This window comes from Perna viridis, chromosome 10, assembly GCF_037379345.1.
Source record: "Perna viridis isolate PV_CMFRI_1.1 ecotype Kerala chromosome 10, ASM3737934v1, whole genome shotgun sequence".
NCBI classification, from domain to species: domain Eukaryota; kingdom Metazoa; phylum Mollusca; class Bivalvia; order Mytilida; family Mytilidae; genus Perna; species Perna viridis.
Genome location: NC_142454.1, coordinates 17,158,212 through 17,181,455, shown reverse-complemented (window position 1 = coordinate 17,181,455; position 23,244 = coordinate 17,158,212). Strand labels below are relative to the sequence as shown.

Sequence of the window (23,244 nt, the reverse complement as noted above, 5' to 3'; positions counted from 1 at the left end):
AAGATTGTGGCCCCTACCATTTTAGAATAAGGGACAAAAATGTAAAAATAGGTGTTTTATTACAACTCATGTAGAATATTTGTTTTTCATTCGGATTCTGATAATTTCTTTTTTATTGTGTTCCTTATTTAATTTTGGTAACAAGTGTATCAGCAGATTTGAGGTGTTTTGGGTTTTTTCAAGTCATGAGGGGTCAAAGGAGCCACCCCCCAAAATTGACTTTTATTTTTGGTCTGATTTCATATTTTCTTTATTGGACCCTGTATGAAAATCCCTGTCTGCATTTTTCTATCAGATTACACATATCACTTATGGTTTTCAAGTTATAAGGTGTCAAAAGGACCACACCCCAAAAAAAAAAATTTAATTTGAATTTCAGATTCTGTGCAAAATAGTGTCCAAACCAGTTGTTTTGTCCATAATAAATTGTAAGTCCCAATACTCGAGTGTGTCAAAAATTTGTATTGTTTCCACACTTGCCCCAACTGTTGACCATTGTGGTCATATCATGCTAACCTCTTTTAAGCTTTGATAAGTAAATTCACTAGCTGAAAATAAGAACCCAATAACGACTTAAGAAAATGAAGCACTAGTTAAGTCTTCTATAATGCAATACAACATGAATAGGGTGGCAAAAATAAATATGTCCAAAAGTTCTGCCCACTTGCCATGGGGCTATCACATTGTAAACACAGTTCAGAATATTTCATTTGAAAAAATTTAGACTGCATTCTTTTGATAATGGATTAAGTTTATAAAGTTACTTTACTGAACATCAATAGAGTTCATTTTACTTCTTTATATGGTTTATAATAGTATCAGAATCAAGATAAAATTTAGAAAGTCCTAGATTCTTTGGTGCCAATGAGTAGGAGCTATAGTGATTTTCATATCTGTCTGTAAGTCCGTCACACTTTTGGTTAAGAATGAACATTTAAAACAGCTGAACCATTGTTTTTTCAAATGTTAACACATTAATGGGTTGTACCAGAAAATACAGATTAAGTCTGATTAATAGTGACCATTTTATTTTTTTTAGAAAATTTGGATAGGGAGGTTGGGGTTCAATGATGACTTTATAAACTTTCTCTTATTTGTCATTATAAAAATTATGACTAATTTTTTCTTGACAAAACACCTCTTTGGCTGTTTCTTAGTAAGACTGTTACTTTACATGGAAATGAGTTAACATTGAAATGGTAATTTACAAGATCCTTAAGTATTATGGCCCTAGGTGCATTGATTATGATATCTTTGAACAGAATGCTAAGGTCTTTAAATTATTCTTTTTTATATCAACTGTTCTCAATTGTGTGCATGGGGTGTACTTTTACAGTGATTAAAGGAAGGATGATGAATATTATGTAATGGCTGACTGGGAGGAAAACATCAATTTTGTCAAAGTGCAAAAAAAGTTATATGTATAACATACAAGTACAATTTAAATGCTAAATAGTAGAATATATATACTTAAGGGACAACATGTGGTTAATATTACCATTTTTTTATTTTTCCCATTGTATAGGTGCATCATCATCAGTGGTCATTAAGAATTTAAGAAATGAATTCCAGATCACAACTGACTATTTATTAGATTTATAGAGCATATAGAGAAATGTTTCCAAATGAACTTTTTAAAATTACCTTCTCATAACGTTTTCCATCTGTCCATCCCCAGTTCCCACCCACAACACCTTTGATGCTGTTAAATGAAATTTGATGAATTTTGGGGTTGCCTATTGGTTTCTTAAGAGTTGAGCTGCAGGTATCTTCTAGTGAGCTGTGATTTCTTTTCTAGTTTTTAAAATTATCATGACAGATTTAAGGGTCAATAATTTCTTTCTAGCCAACAGCTATGACTGCCTACTATGTTGTATGAGGCCAAACATGCTTTGTGTTGGATATTTTCTTCCTTTTTTTTCAAGGAAATAGGCAAAAAGTGAAAAACATTTTTTACAAGATGTTGAAAAAAGTGAAAAAAATTAACCTTGTATAAAATAAAAATTATAGCACATACATTAATGATGTTGAGTGGATTTTCTGTTCAACTGATGTTCAATTGCCTTATGTAGTTAATTGGACCATTGACGAGGACACTCTTATTATGTTGATGTTTGAAATAAAGTCTGATAGAAAGTTTTTTCTCTTTGTCTATTTCCAGCTGACTTTCTGAACTCTTTCCCCCAAATATCATCATTGGTTGAGCAGTAGCTGGAGAAAATAAGATCTACCTAGTTCTGAGATTCTTAACTATAGGTCCAAACCTTACTATTTAACATTATTAGAGTGAAGGAAGAATTGTCCCAGGGAAATGAATTATTATCTTGAGGCAAACTTAATAAGCCAACTCAATTTAGGCACAGAAATATATAGATGGCAGAATAGAATTAATTTCCTGAAATGCAAAAAGAAGTGTCTGCAAATATAAATTTGTTCACAGTAACAGATCATGAAACAGCATTAAAATTAAGTTAAAAAATATGAAAACCTTTGGAAACAATTGAATATGTAGTTTTCACATATTTTTTTATTTTTCCTCTCTGCTAATTTTTGCAGATTCTGTTAGGAGACATATTTTGTGATTATCAATGTTTGCTACAAAAATAAAAGGAAACAATAATTAGAGTGGCATAATGTTATAATTTAATTTTCTGAGTACTACTTTTCATGTTTTTCAGTCCATCGCAAAAATTAGAAAATTAGCATGCTGCCAATATTAATTTACAGTAATGACTTCGACTTAGGCATGAAAATGAGTAAAGCCATACCCCTAATGTTTACTGAAAAAAGCTAATAAAACTGATTCGTAATTTTAAATAGTGCTATTTTTCTAATTTTTCCTATAAATTGAATGATTGAAACAAAACTTTTTCAATGTGACAGAAAGCAAGATAAAGAGTTGGTGATGAATGTCTTATTCTTTCCAAGAATCTATATTAAAAATTTATTACTCCATTTCCAAGATTGATGATATAACCAACTGTTTAAGAAATGCAAATATTAAATTTTCATCATGGAATTTGTTATTTCTTTACGAAAGTGTCAAAATTTGGAGCACTTTAATTCTCTTTAGCATTGTTTTTCTCTTAGAAATCAATATAAGTTCTTCATTTGAGTAGTGTTAAATGTTAACCCTGATGTAGTGAATGCAAGCTGCTTTGATTAGCTATAGAATGATCAAAAATGGATGGAGCAAGGTATTTTTGGTGAGATGATTTATAAGATAGACCTATAGACCAGGTATATGTCGACAAGTTGACATTGAAATACCATAATTGGTAATAGCTGTTGTTTTTGTGTCGGAGTAAGGCAGGAAGGGGTAAACTACAATTGCTCTCTATCCTCTATTTTTTTCCATATTTTTTTTTTAAATATTTTTACCTCCAAATTAGAAATCTTCATATCAAAGTGGCTGCAATATTTTACTGGTTACTTTTATTTTTGATTATCAATATTTTTGGGTTTGGAAGTGATTTTAGGTCATGGATTTTAAAATCGTGGGTTTTGGTACAGTCATTACATATTTCATGAAAATTTGACCTGTCATTTGAAAAATCATGACTAGACCAGGAATATCACAAAATTACAACACCCCCCCCCCAAAAAAAAAAAAAAAAATGGTGTGCATTCACAGTAGTGATTATTTTTTTCTTTTGTTTCTTATTCATTCAAACGTACATAACTGTGTGATATATAAAAGACTATGAAAATTCTTCTGATACTCTTTACAACAATCAATCATTTTAGTAGCATTCCAGATAAGAATCATGCAAAATGTATTTCAGGGTTTGAAAGCTTACATATTTTTATTTTTGATATTTTGTTTGAAATGTTATAGTAAATAGAAATTAACATGTGGCTTTTCATATAACCCGTGTTCTTAGGAGAGAAAAATTACATAGAATGTACTGTAGAATTGAAAATTAAGAGAGATAACTCAGTAAACAACATGAAAATACAATAGAAACTGTTGGATTTTCAATGTGGAATATCTCCCAAGAGTAAACAGATTGGAATGAATTCTTATACATTTCATAGATCTATAAAGTAACTTAAAAAACAAAAATAAAAATGTATATAGACTTTTTTTGGGTGTATCACATTTTACAGAATTTGTATGATTTTTACAAAGACTACTGCTTAATATCCATTTACAAGAAATTCAGAATATTCTACTTATTTTTCTCAAACATTACTCACAAAGCAAAGATAGCTGATGAATGTGTTTTTGTAAATTGAGAGGTTTCATATCGATTAATAAAAAAACTTGCAGTACATTTACTACAAATGAAGATCGGATTGTGTTATCTTTTACAACCCTAACATCCTTAAATAGTGGAAAAACTGACGATTCCCGGAGGTTTGATGTACAGGAAATAACAAAGGATAGAATTTCTAATGTCTAGCACATATAGGCGAAAACTCTGGTCTCTTGTGGTTTATCTTTACAGAAGATGTGACTTGGGTTGGAGTAACAAATGTCTGGCATAAGTGATGATAACAAGTGAACATGATCATGAGGGATTTTAAGTGAGACATATCATATCGGTTATAACAGGGTTTTTCTTTTTTTCATGTTCTTAACATTACTTGGTAATGTTGTTAGTTGATGATGTTGTATAAAGTACACATATAAAGTACAAGTATAAAGGTAAATGTCCTTGTCTTTTGTATTCAGGATAAATTTGCCCTGGACAGCATTAGGTGTGGATTGTGCTTTTAAGCCCTTCCAAAAGGTTCCAACATTCTAATATGAACATCCAATATTTTCCTGTCTGGTCTTTGTCCCTGGATTGCATTCTTTTGATTTCCGCTAAAATCATGTTTCCGTTGTGGCGTACTCTCATTATGTTAATTATGGCATTTCAAAGTATGACTTTAAAGTCCATAATGTTCTAAACTGTCTTACAAACTAGAATCCTATTCTTATTGGAAAAAGTAAATATTCTCTTTGGTCAAGACATCACCCTTTACAACATGGCAGTGCATCAATTAAGTTATACCTGTTAACCTTTGGAATAGTTCATGTTATAGAATCTCCCCCATTGATACTATCTCATGTGGGAGATTCTCCCCATTGACACTGTCTCATTTGAGAGATTCTCCTCCATTGACACTGTCTCATGTGGGAGATTCTCCCCCATTGATACTATCTCATATGGGAGATTCTCCCCCATTGATACTATCTCATGTGAGAGATTCTCCCCCATTGACAGTGTCTCATGTGAGAGATTCTCCCCCATTGATACTATCTCATGTGGGAGATTCTACCTCATTGACACTGTCTCACGTGAGAGATTCTACGTCATTGACTCTGTCTCATGTGAGAGATTCTCCCTCATTGACACCGTCTCATGTGAGAAAAATATATATAAAAGCATTTTTTTATGTAAAAAATTCAATTATTTAGTATTTTTCATAGAAAATATAGTAACTTTAACTAAAATCTTCCACAAATCTTACAGTTTTATGTGGGAGATTCCAAATTTTTCTTTGATTTTGTGGGAGTAATTAGGAGAGTTAACATCTTGTTGAGTCCTGTGCATTTTAAGTCTAAAACCACATTATTCAACAATATCTTCTCTTTGTTTCTTAAATTATCGTGCAACTTAGCCTCATAGCCTCTTCTGTTGGTAGTTCATATGATATGTTTGATAGAAAGAGAAATCAAGGGAACCAAGGTTATAGCAGTAATCAAAAGAATGTAATCCAGGGACAAAGACCAGACATGGAAAACAGACACACACAACAAAGAACACAAAGTAACTAAAATCATACATACAAAGTAACAAAAGCAAATGGGCAACTTGGACTCCACTAAAAACTGGGAGCATGGACCAGGTGCACCGGTAGGGTAAGTGTCCTTTGCTTTTCTAGAAACACCTGCCGAGTTGCTCATAAAAAGTCAAGTCCAGGGTAGACAAACGAGGAAAGAAAAACTATGACCCATTGAATAAAGCAGTTTTCATGGTGCAGATGGATACACCATAACAATCCACAAGTTCATGATGACAAACGTTGCTGATTTTCTTAACATTTACAGGAAAATCTTGTAAATGTCAATGCTGGCCCAAAACTAAATTTGCACAGTGTATGAATTTTAAAACCATTTACCATGTTGATAAAGAATTAATCAGCTAAATGTCAGAATACGAGATGAAAGATTGTTTTTAAACTTGTTTATTCCTACACATATAGGATGGATGTAAATAAACACGTAATTAGATAATAATTTACCACAATCTGTTCATCTTATCATTATTACTTTTAAATTATCCATGAAATCACCAAAAAATAAATGAGTTCTTTGATCTGCCTTATACCTTGTTACTTGTAACTCTGATATTCTTAAGAACTGTTCTTATATTTCTTTGATGGTTTTAAACCAGTCATCTCATCCTATCTCCTCATTGGTTGTTGTGCAAATGTATTCCTTGTAAATCTTTAAATCTTTTGAAATTAACTATCAAGTATCAAGGGTTTGAGTGTTTGTTTGTTGTTGTTTTTAAAATTAAAAAAAAGAGTGAACATTATTGCATCCTGATACAGACTAGAACTACTGAGCAAAGTAATAATATACTATTACAGTGCAACAACATGTAAACACATAAGTTAGATTATCTTCCCTGACAAGTCTCTGACAAAAGTTCTGTCACTCGTTTGTATGATTGCCATGCCACCTGGAAATAGTGAAAGACTGATGGCCAGGTGGACATGCTGACAGACTGATGGCTAGGTGGACATGGTACAGACTAAGTGAGATGGCCATTTGGACATGGTGACAGACTAATGGTTATGTGGACATGGTGACAAGACTGATGGCTGTATGGACATGTGTTGACAGACTTAGGACCTTGTGGACATGGTGACAAATTGATGGCCATGTGGACTTGTGTTGACAGACTAAGAGCCATGTAGACATGTTATGACAGATTGAGGACCATGTGGACATGGTGTAAAACTGATTGCCATAAGGACATGTGGTGACAGACTGGGGTCCATGAGAACATGGTGACAAACTGATGGCCAAGTGGACTTGTGGTGGCAGACTGAAGGCCATGTGAATATGGTGACAGACAGATGGATGTGTGGACATGTGGTGGTAGACATGGTGACATACTGAAGGACATAGGGACATATGATGAGAGACTGAAGACCAGTTGGAAATGGTGAAAGACTGATGGCCATGTGGATATGTGGTGACAGATGAAGGTCCTGATAGACATGGTGACAGACTGATGGCCGTGTGGGCATGGTGACATGTTACATGAAACAGAAATATATTTCAACAAAGATCGATGAAAACTTTTGGTCTTGGCCTCTTACTAGTGAAATGACAATGGAAGGTCTATGTATTTTTTGCTCAGTTTATTAATGTCAGTGTGCTCTTGAGTGGTCCAGAAATTGCATAGAACAATGCTAGTGTGTACTCAAAGTATTGGGTGGTCCATACAAGACTTTAAATGGCTGAATGTTTTTAAAAGTGAAAAAGACATCTATAGATTCTATAATTTGAAAATTGCATGTACTTTTTAATACATGTATTTATATTCTTATTTGCATGGAGGCAGATATAGGTTGACAAATAATTGCCATAGAAGAACTTTTTTTCATTAGTAACCAATTTTTGTGAATTGTTCAGTGAAACCAGATTCCCAAAGAAATATAAAATTTCCATTGCAAACTTATAATTACAAAATTGATGAAATCCACTATTTCAAAGTTTTACAAACAAAATGTTGACCCACCAAAAATAATTTAAATTATCTTCAAAGTATATTTAAGAAGAATAGAACATTACAAACAAGTAAATTAAATTAGCATATCAGTTTATAACAATTATAGAAAATTCTTACCTTAATTATGATATTAACATACAGATCAAGGTGCAGGAGTTAGAATGTAGATATGGTTAGCTTTGATTGACAGGTGCTCCATATCTATCACTTATAAACCCATTAGGATAAAGATCATTATTGGGAGATTTAGATTCCCCTCATCATCTCTGTTAAATGTGTATCCCATTATTTGGCTATTGATTTTGTGAAAGAATATTGCATGACTCCGTCAAGGAGAGTCTAGAACTTGATGATATGTTTTGGAAGCAATTAGAAACATTCATATTATCTTCTGTTGATTTGTTATGACCTTAAGAACTGTACTGTTGATAATGATTACTATAGAATAATGGAAGTAAAAGATGTAATGTACTGAGATTTGTTGTATCCTCTGACCAACAGAAATGATGTAGAAATTCTGCTTTGTTTCTCTTTAACCACTCTTAAATCCACAACCTTCTACAGATTTGACAAAACTTGGCATATAGTTACCCCCTATGAGTTATTTGGAGACTTATTGATTATGAAGGTACTGAGTGTATGGTATTGTTCACCAAGTCAAATGGATTGTACATTTTGCATCGCCTTTCTCTCATTGTTCAACTGATATAAAATGGTTCAGAATTCCTAAGTGACCTGCAGGTCCAAAAGGAGAAGGAAAACTGCTATACCCTCATACTTCTGTGTAACTTTTTTTTCATAATAGTTTTCTCTGCAACTACTTGTAGCAGTTACTTTGTTCCAAAGGTAGAATATAAATACATCAGTTAATACAAGTTAAATCATTACACTTAATGTCATAATGTCAAAAATCAACTGATCTGACAATATAAGTTTTTTTTTTTCATTTGAAATGACTGCTATTTGATTTCAGTCTCACTGGATGTGTTTGGACATTTTTTCATTAGAATGTTATTAAAATGAGGTTTTTGACGAATTTAACTGCCCATGGATGCATTTTGAATTTAAATTTGAATGCATTTTTATGAAATCATAAATCACGTTACCTAGGTAAATGATATATAAAAGTTTGTATTTATTCCTTAGTTATAATAGTCCTTTGTTCAAATCACAGTGTCAAAGTGGTGGGTAATACATATTTTCTCTCTTTGTCTGTTCATAATACCTTTATTAAAATTATCTGGTGCTTCTTACATTGCACCTGTGTCATGATAACTTTTTATCAAATCTGGATTCAATTGTTTAAGTTAAAGCAGCATACCCATCATGTCTGTTCCAGTTCAACCTTCTATAAATACTGGCTTGTTTCAGTAATAGGTACTTGAAGTTCTTCATTGGTTTATCAATATATTGTGTTAAGACAGAGACTTGGGAGATACAGGTGTTCTTACTAGATAAACACAATTAGAAGCTTCATTGATTTATAATAAACACCCTTAGCTAGTGATTACAGTGTGATTAGAGTGCTGTGAAGATGTGTGAGAAGAATAAGATATGTCCTGAAGACATCAGTGCCTCAGTTAATTTATCTGAATTGTAAAGTCTCATTGTTTGGTTTTTTTTGGTGTTACATGGAATATGACACCTAAATTATTGTTCTGAAATGAGTTATGCTTCTTGCAAAGTCACATGTTGCTTGAAATTAAACACCCAAAGCTATACACACAATTGAATGAAGCACAACTATTTCCTTTTTGTTGCATGAAATTAAACATGTGAAGTGTTGACACTTACCAGGAATGAGGTTTGGAACTTTAGGTGACTTTCACATGTGAAATGTTGACGCTGACCAGGAATGAGGTTTGGCAATTCAGATTATTTTCACATTGTCTATTTATGTGGAATTTTTTGGAGACTTGTTTACAGTTTTATACTCAATCTTAAAAAAAGTATGAACGCTTCAAGAATAATAATAATTATATGGAAATGTATCTTCAAACAAAAATATCTGAAAAGCTGCTATGATATATGTATCATTTAAAAATTCTTCAAAATAATCAAATCAAGCTTCTTTTTCCTTGGCTCCCAATCTTATGCCTGTTGACCCTACTTGACCTTGATATAATTGAAGAACTTTTTTCGGAAGTGAAATGAATGTGAATTTGGTCATCTATAATCTACTGCTCTGCACCAAGGTACAGAAACACATTGCCAACACTATGTTCATCACTTTATAGATCACTATGTTCATCACTTTATGGATCACTATGTTCATCACTTTATGGGTAATTTTAATGGAGTAGACATTAATATGAGGCAGGTGTAACCCGTAGAAGGATGAAGTTAAATGTATTTATTTTTTTTTAATTTTAATATTTTTTTTTATTATTTATTTTTTTTATTTTTATTAATTTTAATAATAACAGATCTCATGCCTTTTACAGTTTCACATTAACTAGGATTCATTTTCTACATCATTTGATAAAATTTTAAAACATGAACTACAGTCCCTGAACCGATCTGTGCAATGGTTTGATGGACCATTGACTGCTGATTGATTGATCGCTGACGGATCGATAACTGATGAACGTTGACCCATCTGATCGCAGTTTTGTTGTGTTAAATGACGGATGATATAAATTAATGTTTAAAACTATTGCATTATATAGATATGTGTGAAATTGATAAATAAAACAACGGAATCTGTAAAATATATTGACCGCTCTGTGGTCACATGATGCGATCACTGGTCTAATAAAACGGTTTGATGGATCAGTGACTGGTCGGAAACTAATTGGTGATCGATGACCGATCACAATTTTTGTTGCACAGATTGGTACTGTATAACCATTTATTGTTGTTTAAGATACAAAACTGAAATAGATTCTTGCTTTGATTCACCTTTGGGTATTACAAGCTTTCAGTGCTTCTAAGGTCAAAGGTTAAATTTGAATTGATTACCATTATGAGGACTTTGTCCTCTATAATTAGTTGTCAGATTTGGTAAGGAAGACTTTACATGTAAGTGTTCTGCTGAATCATATGTATACTATCTCTGTTCTATCAACTGTGGTATGGAACTGGTTGTCAGTTTGGGTAAGGAAGACTTTACATGTGAGTGTTCTGCTGAATCATATGTATACTATCACTTCTCTGTACTATCAACTATGGTATGGAACTAGTTGTCAGTTTTGGTAAGGATGATTTATCAAGCCTAACCTGTGTGATTTAGGAACAGCTTCTGGATGGATACAAATACTAAGTAACTTTGTTCATTTACTACCATGATCAATAATTCAATAAAATCTGCACCAAATTTTTCAATATTCCATTTTTTCTTGGTCATTAATTAAAGCATGCTACATGTTTAGTGTACAAGTCTAAGAATTTCTTGAACTTCTTTTGAATATCCAGATTTGCATTATTTGCATGGTATTTATGAATTTAGAAGTATTAGTAATATATTCTTTTGTAGTATATATAAGTCTGAGATAGGAATGGCATGTTTGGAAACCCTTATCATCCCAGGCTATTAATTATTACTTGGCTTTCAAATAACATCAGTGGATTATTCCTTGAGAGAAGAATATTTTTGGATTTTCCAAGGATGGCAATTTCCTTAATTAAACTATTAATTGGGAAAAGATTCCAGATTTAGTTAAGTAGAGTTATTCATGCCATACATGTATTTGTACTAATGAGAAAAAGATAAGGTACCATAAGAGCCATAATTGCCCCCCCTCCCCATTTTAAGAAAAAATAAGTTTGAAGTGAATGACATAAATGTGATATGCACTTTTAATGGATGATTGAATTGTTATAAAATTGTTGTAAAATTTCATAATTACATCAATTGTCAGTTTTATGGAAGCCTAAAATCTGCCGAAAACAATAAATTGGGGAAAATGCCAATTTTTAATGCTGATATTGTTATTTTCAAAAGTCTCCACCAACATGACACAGGAATATCTTGACTTGTTTGGACTCTTATCAAAAACACTATTTAGAAATCATGAACAATAATTTTTGGTCAAGTTGGCAGAGGCACTCAAAAACTGCAAAAATGTTTCAAAAAGTGCCAAATTTAAGATTATTAAATAGAAATTTGCAGATTTCCTAATTTCAGATATCATATATTCAGTATGCTTATAAATATGGTTGAATATGGTAAACCATTACTTTTAACATTCTTAATAACTGAAAAAAAAATATCTAATTTCTAGTCAAGCAGGGGACCAAATATGGACCTTAATATACATAGTCCTTTCAAAGTTGTTTTTTTTTTAGTTCAATAATTACACATTTATGTTGTTAGCTTTAAAACATGTGCTTTGAAACTAGAAAGAACTACAAATTACCTGGAATTTCCTTAACATTCACTTCTTTCCATAACTTTCCTTTAATATTGGTTTGATACAACTTCGATGCATATCTTGGGTATTTTACAAGTTAATGAGTGAACAATACTGTATCAAAGAGAATTTCTGCTACAGCACACAAATGATAGTGTTCATTTTTTTTTAATTTCATCTACATATATCATTTTTAAAAATTTAACTTTGTTAGATTAAACAAAATTTGTATCCTTGATTCTTTGATTTGCCCTATCTGTGTATAGAATTTTGTTATTGGAACATTCATTCATAATGAGTAAATGTCTGGTTTAACTTTAAAAAAGAAATCTTTGACCATTTTCATTTTTTTCAGAAACCTACTGCATGTCAAATATTTAGTATCAAACAGGAAGCATATTATTAGGAGTTTTTTTATGGAATTGTCACAAGCATTTTTTTACTTTTAAACTTGTTAAGCCGCAGATGTTCTCAAAATACTGAAGTCATGAGAGTTTGGCATTAACATAACTGTTCAACAACCCATTTACATGTCAACAACTGACTCTGAACTTAATTACAAGAAATAAACATTGTATGGTAATGAAGATCTGAAGTCACTCATTAAGAAAAAAGAATAATCCAGTTTGAAGTAAGAATCAGAAAGCCCCATGAGATTTGTCCATACTTATTGAAGTTTCTTGACAAACAATCAAGAGCCATGACAGATGACCAAAGACTGAATAATCGTAAATTAAAGGCTTCCCCCTGGTGCTTGACGTTATTGTCAAGGATATAATACAGTAATTTTAGATTTTTGATCAATAAAGTGGCTTCACAGTGTCAAAAAGTCAAGTCGTTGACATGTTAATCTTGTTTCCTGTGATATTAGAATCAATTGTGTATAGAAAGTGACTTTCAAAGTCAACTTACCAGAAAATGTTTGCTGGAGGAGTTCTTTTAGTATATTTCGGAAACTTATAATTTTTCTGGCAGATTTATGAGTTAACAAGACCAGTGAAGAGTTTTAAGAAGGAAACTCTTAAACAAAAGTTGCTTAGATAGAGGGCATTATCATGATAAATTAATCGCCCACTGGACAGGGATATTGCCTGAATTGAGGGCAATATCACTATGCAAAGGCAGTTAATTTATTGATTGATAATGCTCTTTACATAAGCAAATATTGTGTTTAGTAGAGGGCATTATTGTGTGATAAGGACCCAGGAAATAAAGAGTATTTATTGTTTTAGCACTTTCTTTTATTACTTACAAACCTTATATCCATTTGTTTTACAACCATTCTTTTACATTGGTATAGATGCACTTATTTCATGTTAGCAGTTCCTGTTTAAAGTGGGAGTTTCATGATAAACTATCCTGCATAGGCTCCTATTGCTTTTAATGATCCTTAATGGAAAATGTCATGGAACTACTAAGCTAAGGAATATATTGCATCTAATGCTATTTTAAAGTAGGATTTAGGGAGAAAAATTACGACAGGCTTGGTTTTTATAATGGGTCCATAATCTTAGAGTCATTTCTCATGATGTTCTTGGCTATAATGTTGCATAGCATTGTATTTTATCATTTTCTAGATCTGTAAATATGCAAATCTAACTATAAATATTCCATTGGCTCTGTATGATAAACTCCTTAAATAGACAACCTTGTACTCGTCATATGATATTTATTTTGTATAATTCCAGAATATGATTTTATACTCATTATGTTAGCTTGTATTTGTTGATATGAAATTTGACATATTTTAATCTCAAAATAAGATTCTATGCTGCAGTGATATACAATGATTGAGTTGTTCTTCTCTTTAAGAACTGTTTGACTGGACAGTTTAGAATAAGTTTAAAGTTCAATAGATATTGATAGAAAACTCTTTCACAATTGTCCAATCAACTACCTAATAAAGCAGGTCAGGTGATAGTTACTAAATCAATCAAAGACCAAATCTATTCATTGAACATTATTACTGTATGAGCTGTAACTCAGATGTAAAGTAAGAACAATATCAGCTACAACAACAGTAGAACAATAACAAATCTTAGTCCATACAATAATGAATCTTAGTCCATACAATAATGAATCTTAGTCCATACAATAACAAATCTTAGTCCCTACAATAATGAATCTTAGTCCCTACAATAATGAATCTTAGTCCCTACAATAACAAATCTTAGTCCATACAATAATGAATCTTAGTCCATACAATAACAAATCTTAGTCCATACAATAATGAATCTTAGTCCCTACAATAACAAATCTTAGTCCCTACAATAACAAATCTTAGTCCCTACAATAATGAATCTTAGTCCATACAATAATGAATCTTAGTCCATACAATAACAAATCTTAGTCCCTACAATAATGAATCTTAGTCCCTACAATAATGAATCTTAGTCCCTACAGTAACAAATCTTAGTCCCTACAGTAACAAATCTTAGTCCCTACAATAATGAATCTTAGTCCCTACAATAACAAATCTTAGTCCATACAATAACAAATCTTAGTCCCTACAATAATGAATCTTAGTCCCTACAGTAACAAATCTTAGTCCCTACAATAACAAATCTTAGTCCATACAATAACAAATCTTAGTCCCTACAATAATGAATCTTAGTCCCTACAATAACAAATCTTATACCCTACAATAATGAATCTTAGTCCCTACAATAACAAATCTTATACCCTACAATAATGAATCTTAGTCCCTACAATAATGAATCTTAGTCCCTACAGTAACAAATCTTAGTCCCTACAGTAACAAATCTTAGTCCCTACAATAATGAATCTTAGTCCCTACAATAACAAATCTTAGTCCATACAATAACAAATCTTAGTCCCTACAATAATGAATCTTAGTCCCTACAGTAACAAATCTTAGTCCCTACAATAACAAATCTTAGTCCATACAATAACAAATCTTAGTCCCTACAATAATGAATCTTAGTCCCTACAATAATGAATCTTAGTCCCGAACAGTAACAAATCTTAGTCCCTACAATAACAAATCTTATACCCTACAATAATGAATCTTAGTCCCTACAATAATGAATCTTAGTCCCTACAATAACAAATCTTAGTCCCTACAGTAACAAATCTTAGTCCCTACAATAATGAATCTTAGTCCCTACAGTAATGAATCTTAGTCCCTACAATAACAAATCTTAGTCCCTACAATAATGAATCTTAGAGAATTACCCTCATCAATTTGAACTCGTCAACCATTTTGTTTGTTTTGGTTATCAAATATTCAAAAAACTGAAGCCCTACCATCAATCAAAATGTCTTTGTAGATAACTACAGGCTGGAAGTTTTGATTTAACATACAAGCACATATGTAGTTTTCAATTATCATAAAAGAGGAAGAGGAAATTGTCTGGTTTTAAATATAGTTTTTCCATTATATCCCTCTGCCAGTGACGAAACTTACTGACAGAGGGTTTGTAATACAATGTAAAACTGCGAATAGAATTAATGTTTTTACATTTTGTATGTGTCCTAGTGATGTCTTCTTTCCATTCTTCCTTGTAAATGTGCATCTTGGAAATCTTTCAGGTTTGCCAAGAATACAAGATAAAAAATTTCAGCATTTTCTGAATTTATTTTTACAATTTTCATTAGGCCTTTACCCTTTCAATGTTTCTACCACATCTAAATTTTCACTTGTCTGAATGTGGCTAAGGTTTTTTTTCATGTTTATTGATTATAACTGGAAGTATGCCTTACAAATTACAAACAACCAATCGTTTCTATTGCTTTTAAATACAATAAGCAGCAAGATTTAGTACAAAGATGTCAACACTTTACTGAACTAAACCTGAGCAATTATAGTGAATTGTAGTGACAGGTTACTGGAAATAGGAACATGTGATCTATCATTCAATACTTATATCCCTCCAATTGTTTTTCTTAAGAATGCAGCTGTGTTGTCTTTAATATATGTATTGTTTTGTTTTTTTTGTTGTTGTGGAAAAGAATTGATTCAGAAAATACATCATGGAAGATCATTAATCACAATGTAAAATTATATTTGCAGATTAAAGGTCTTTACTTACATCAGAGTTATAGAGCAAATAAAGACAAATTGTAAATATATAAGGAAACTTACTTAGAAAATGTCAATGAAATAAAGCTCTTCAAACTGGGTGTTGTACTATTTATTTACAGGAAAAAAATACCAGTGTAATAATTAATTGCTAAGTAGCCCATATTAAACAACAAGATTTTCTTTCATAGCCTTTTGCTAATTTGAAGGAAATTATAGAGGAGAAAAATTAAGATTGTGAAACATCATGTTGTTTCAGCAAGAGAATCCTTTCATTTCAAATCATATTATTGAAAGTAAACTTGCATATTCTTTATAAAAAAACATCAGGAAAATAAGGTAAGTTTCCTTGGTACATTCGTGAATTAACAATTTACCTAGCTGCATTTTATCAATGAAAATCTGTTTCTAAATATAGGAGGTTATAATTTTGGATCAGCTCTTTTTTGTGAAAATATTTTTAAAGCATTTTAAATTAAGTACTCAATTTGTAAAACAAATGAACAAACAGTTTCCTACTCAAGAGTACAGTATCATACCCCCACTCAATGTAAATTGGAATCATTCACCTTTCCTGTGTCCCTCCAAATTTCCTCACAATTATCTTGGCTCCAATTGGATGATTTCAAATTTGGTGAATGGTTTCATATAGATGGAGTATATGTTGTAAGCGATTTTGGTTGTTGCTTTATATCAACATCCTGTAAAAGTATACCACGTGAAAAGGAAATTGAAATATGTTTCCTTTTTGAAGTATCGGAACCAGAGAGAATCTGGTCTTGTTTCATTTAGAAAACTCTTGGCTATTTGATTTATAATGATATTTAGAAGGTTTATTTGCTGTTAGGTCTTGCACTCTCTTGGGACAACATTAGTCGAGCAATATGGTATAATTTTCTATTTTTGATGGCTATACACAGCTCAGACATAATGGAATCATATAACTTCAATAAATTCAGAAAAATTTAGTGGAAAATATTTCATTTTTGTCTCGACTGTTGTTGCTTGAGATGTTTTTTTTTTTCAGCTATTGAGGCTAAATTTGGTAGTCAAAGAATTGGTCCTCCTGTACATTTACAAATTTAGAAACCTTGTTATTTACTTCATACTCAAGGACATGGGAGATGTCATTACATGTACTTCTGTTTAAGTAATTTAAGGCTTAATTTGGTAAGCAAAAGACTGATTACTCTGTATTGTAACGGTAGTAGGTTTTAAATCACATTTCATTAGTCACCACATGTGCTTGAATCTTGGACTAATATAAGAATTTGATAAATGTGCTCCTACCAATTAGATGTCAATTAAAAAAGTTCCCTTGATCATTTCATCTGACTATGAACAATTGATGGAAAAGCCTTTTCGCACTTTTTTTAAGGGCAATAAAAGTTAAAAAAAAAAGGAAGCAAGTTATCTCCCTTCCTCATTGGTTTTCAAAGTGGCTTTAGAACAATATCAAACACACAAATAGCAGCAGCTTATATGCAAATATTTTATTCAGCCAAATGATAATCATGTGGTACCAAATGAGACCAGCTAAAAATAATTAAAATTACTTCTTGAGTCTACAATTTCCTGTCTAGTAATCAGATTTTAAAGCTTTCATTTGTAATTAATCCAACTGTTTGTTCTGCAATTGGATAAGATCAAGTCTGGTACATATAGAATTTTATCAGTAATTTGTTATTTGAATTTCATGTCCATCCTCGGCATATAGATGAAATATTGCTGCTCAGGCATTAAACCCCAACAATCAATCAATCAGTAATTTGAGCAAAATTCTTTTGATGTGTTCTTGCTGATAATGCTTGGATCAGCGAACTGACTTGATACAAGAAATTATCAGATTTGTTTGCAATATGCATGCACCAGTTACCCCCATAGGGATCCCCTTTTCGGAGAAGCTGATAAAAATACATTTGACTATGTTGTTTTAGATAGTGACTTCATCACAGTTAATATCAAGGCTCCCCCTTTTGGGCTCACCTTGATAAAGTCCCTATCAAAAACAAAATGCAATTTATTCCTATTAAGAATATATTTGGTAAATGATTATTTTGTTAACTTAGAAAATGTTTGCTGTAGTCTGATTTTATTCTTAGATATTTTTGTGTGGCTATCAGTTTGCACCTTCCCGATGCAAGCAAGAAATATGGTAATGGTTGGCATCTGTCAGTCTGTCCATTTTGATGGAATGAATCCAACACTTAACTTTTCAATAGAAACGATAATTTAAACATCCATTATTATTCAATGGAAAACCAAGCACGCTAAAATTGGTATGTTACACCTTTCAGGAGTCTTTATTCCGATGAAGATTTACCCAATTTTACTGTAGTAATTTGCTCCACAATTTCATGCAACTTGTAGGCTGATCTTTTTATGAACATAAAGAAACTATATATATGAGAATAAGAACTCCATTTTATCATGTTTTTACCATAGATTTCTTTATTTTACCCTGCACTATCTCTTAGAATAAAATCTCAAGATAAATGACCAGCGTGTGGTAAAATGATGATAAAATAGTCTGTGTGAATTATTTCTTAATTAAAATAGTTGAAACACAGGACTTACATATGTTTGTTCGACATTCCAGACCCCAGGTCTTGATTTCACAAAAAGTCGTAAGTGTAAAGTTGATTGTAAGTAATGCCGTCATAAACTAAATAGCATTGTGACGTCATGATTTACGATCAGTTTCACACTTACGACTTTTTGTGAAACCAACGCCAGGGTCACAAAACTTGTTAAATTACTCAAGTCTTAGATAATTTTTAACTGTTTGTGACGTCATTGATTTCAAAGACTGATTGATGTTACCATGGAAGTTGATAATATTCTCAGACTTAAACATTTTTTAACTTTTGTGGTGCCAGAGCCAGTAGCAGCAGAGTACTTTTTACGAAGGTACTGTAGATGCAGAATGATATCTATTGTCTATTTTGTCCCATGTAAAATGGATAATGTTTTCTGAAGATATATCATACAGCCTTGTTGATCTGTTGGTGGGTGTGGGCATGGGAGGTCCTCAGGGGTATGTTCTCTGGCTAAGTCACATCTAAGACTTAAAAATGCTTCTCAACCAAGCATGCATGTCATAGAATACAGTAATGACTGGTTGGCTCAGAAAAATGTAAACAAGTGTGGCAACTTGCCTATTTGTCGGCTGCTGCTTCTGAGAGTTAGGATAAAAATTCAACTCAGCACATCAGAATATCTAGTAAAAAGCAGAGTTCATTTGAGAAATACATGAAATATCTGCCATAGGGTATTAAACCACATTCAAGAAATCAATCAATAAGATATGTGATTACCGTTCCGGTGGAAACTGTTAAATATTTTTTTTTATCCCTGACCATTTTTCCCCCACTTGAAAACACAAAAACAATAGCTAAGCCTAATTAAGTAGCACTTTGACCAGTTCAGAAAGGCTATAGACACAATAAGTAGACTTGCAGTGGATAAAGGCTATAATTAAAGCAGGAGATGAGGTGGACTAATTGGACATCTATCTTTGGACAGAATTCATTTCTGGGCTGTATCTATTTCCAGCATTGACTTATTGGGATTTGTCATGATGGGTTGTTTTATATCTTTCATTTTCAGACTGAGCTGTTAAGTTTTTACTTCCTGTTCTGGAGGTTGCTGTTAATTCTAAAGCTCTCTGTATTGTTAGTGTTGTGATTGTTTTATCCCATGATTTTTTTAGAGAAAATTCCTTCTTTATGACGACAGTTTTTTTTATTTGCAAGTTTTGCAAAAAGATATAGATTTATTTTGTTAAAATATGCTTTACTTTGTATTTAATATAGTTTTCTCTTATTTGATTGGTATAAGTTTTGACAGAGAGGTACCATGTACCAATGTTATAATAATCTGATCATTTTAAAGCTTCATATGTGATTAACTCAAAGCTAATGGTCTCATAGACCAGAAAATCTATCTGTAAAATGGACTCATATTATGATTTATGTTTTTTTTTCTGACCAGATATTTTAATTTCTTGTAATCTTTTGATAAAAAATTTTTTTGCAAGATTATACCATAGTGTGCATTTAAACTGAGTTAGAGTATCATATGATTAGAAATTCTTGGGACAAACTAATTTTTTGCTTAAGTTCATGGTTACTAAGGAATCACAAAAATTGAAATCATAAAAGGATTATTCCAATCATGTTCATATTGAGTACCTCCAGATAATAAAGACTTTCTGGAGTACAACAAATTAGACTAAGGGAGAAAAAAAAATTTTGACACCAAATCTAAAAAAAATTGTTTCCCAAATATTACCAGTTATAATGTGTATTCCATGATAGCTGTTTAGGTCATGATTTTATATCTTATACCTGATATTCCATTTTTGGTACCAGTATCGTATTGCATATCCCTGAGCGGGTGTACGTCAAAACATGGATGCCATAAAAATATAGTGCATTTTCTTTTTGCCTCTCTACAAACTAATGTTTTGTCAAAAGACATGAACAATGACTTAAAAAATAGAGCAAACATCACACTGTAAGATGAAGAACTTTTTTAAAAGAAAATCTAACATAATATCATAAAAATGTTCCACTGAAAAGGTTGGTTAGGTGAGTGCAAAACGAAAGTGAAAGTAGGGAAAATGGCTATTTATAGTTCAAGACTACTTTTCTGTCCAATCTTCGTGGACTCACCCTATTTTCTTTGCAGGAAATTATTTTTTCACATGTCCTTAGAAATGCTACATAAGTGAAAGTTTTATTGAATCAATTTACATATTTTTTAAAAAATCCTAAAAATATGCACTTCACTGTAGAGGTCTATGGGAAAATTAATACGATACTGAGACCTAGTAAGCCAGTTTTTCAAGTAAAGTTGGGTATTCAGCAAGTGGTCTTTACCAGCAGAAAAAGTAGTACCCCAATACAGGTAACACTTTTAAGATGAATTAGCCAACTTTTGAACCTGATTTTTTATGGTAGCTCTGGTTTTTTGCATTTATGGTTAATCTTGGCCAAATTTGGAAATGCATTTTGTTTTCATGAATTTGTAGGATATCAGTTCAATAAAATTATTATCTTGACTATTTATGATGAGCATATCTATATTCAGGTAACCTAAAGCAAGTAATACTCCTGCATAAAGGATAGTTTTCAAGTTACAACACATTTTAAGTATGTGGTTAGGACTTGAAAATAGTCATTTTCCATACATTGCCTCTTATATATGAAAAAATGAATATTTTTTTTATTTTTTGTTTTTCTTTCAAATAAATAGCTAAAATGAGTTGCCATATAACTGTGTGGTTGATTTAAACACAGAAATGTCACAAAAGTCATCAGCCAATTTTTTAGTGGACTTTTTTTAGTGGTTCAAATGGACAGATTCTAATGCGGCAAGAAAAATAATGGTGTTTTTTCATATAAAAACTGAATTTTTTCAAAAAGTATCTAAAGCAGACAATTGTTATTATAATATTTATACCAGTAAACTATATTTCTTGCATCATAGCTATCTGTTTTAAAGAAAAAGTCCTTTTCCTGTGACATTGAGGTCCATTTGTATCTGCCTGGGGTACCAAAATGGCTTAAAATCTGTATTTTCTGCATATGAAAAGCTATATTTTTTTAAAACTATGATATTGGTATAATTTTTTCTGGATTTATTATAATTGAAATGACCATATCTATAGTTTAAAACAGTTGGTTGTACCGGTCATTATACTTTACTTTAAACAAGAGGCTCCCTTGAGTTAAAGACAAAAAAGGAGGTTCGGATATTAATATTTCCATATATGGAACTCACAAGTGGGGATTAAATAATGATTTGGAACTCATAGTACAGCTTATGTATCTACCATGTCAGAATAAACCACAAAGTTGCTTAGTTTGATTAATGCAGCAGCTTTTTATCAAAAGTAATATTTTCTGGCTAACATTGAGATATTAGTCTTATGCCTGGAATAGGGTACCTATATAAGAATTTTAATAGAAAACTCATGTTTGTAGCAGGGCAATGATATTCTGAATTTTCAGTATGGAAATGAATACTCTAGCAGAAAAACAACAACTTTTAGGATTATATTGAAATGTTTATTAGTAATAGGTACCAGTATCGTATTGCATATCCCTGAGCGGGTGTACGTCAAAACATGGATGCCATAAAAATATAGTGCATTTTCTTTTTGCCTCTCTACAAACTAATGTTTTGTCAAAAGACATGAACAATGACTTAAAAAATAGAGCAAACATCACACTGTAAGATGAAGAACTTTTTTAAAAGAAAATCTAACATAATATCATAAAAATGTTCCACTGAAAAGGTTGGTTAGGTGAGTGCAAAACGAAAGTGAAAGTAGGGAAAATGGCTATTTATAGTTCAAGACTACTTTTCTGTCCAATCTTCGTGGACTCACCCTATTTTCTTTGCAGGAAATTATTTTTTCACATGTCCTTAGAAATGCTACATAAGTGAAAGTTTTATTGAATCAATTTACATATTTTTTAAAAAATCCTAAAAATATGCACTTCACTGTAGAGGTCTATGGGAAAATTAATACGATACTGAGACCTTTTGTTCTTTACACTTGAAGCAGTTCAATCTGTTTTGACAATCAGAATGCATATAAAATACTTCTGTCTTTTTTTAGATGAACACTTATCACTAAGTGACAGTAATTCCTGATTGTCTTTTGAAGTTTGTTATACACATTAAGCTGAATTGACAAGTTTGATATGAAAATAATTAGATTTTCCAAACCTGCTTGTGTGTTTTAGACATCTGATACTGTTGAAAAGCTAAATGGGATTGAAGAAGAAATAATATTTGTCAATTAATTCCTATTTAGATTAGTTGATCTGCTATTCAAGTGGCCTGATTGAATTATCTTTAAGGTTATGATTTTTTTTCTCTCTTGTTGGCAATTGAATTTTGATTACTTCCCCTCTGTATTATTCTGTTCTTTGATTTCTTCAGAAATCCAAATTATCTCATGCTTTTAACATTGATTTTGAGTAGCTTACATATTACACCTTTGTGAAACAATAGATATGAATACTTAAGTAGCAGTCTTTGTAAGAATCTGGAAATTCTGTAATATTTTGATACATCCAAAAAAGGCTACACATTT

At 31.6% G+C, this 23,244-nt stretch overlaps 2 protein-coding genes across 2 annotated transcripts in view; one reads left to right on the top strand and one right to left on the bottom strand.

Annotated features, from left to right (window-relative positions):
• LOC148604762 (uncharacterized) overlaps positions 1–8,038 on the bottom strand; it is a 36,082-nt gene extending 28,044 nt beyond the window's left edge. The window contains exon 1 of the mRNA XM_088548751.1: positions 7,857–8,038. The gene's annotated coding sequence lies outside the window, so the exon portion shown is untranslated. The remainder of the gene's footprint in view (positions 1–7,856) is intronic.
• The window catches only part of LOC148604761 (arginine--tRNA ligase, cytoplasmic-like), a 128,567-nt gene that overhangs the window by 76,857 nt on the left and 28,466 nt on the right, over positions 1–23,244 (top strand). The window lies entirely within an intron of this gene.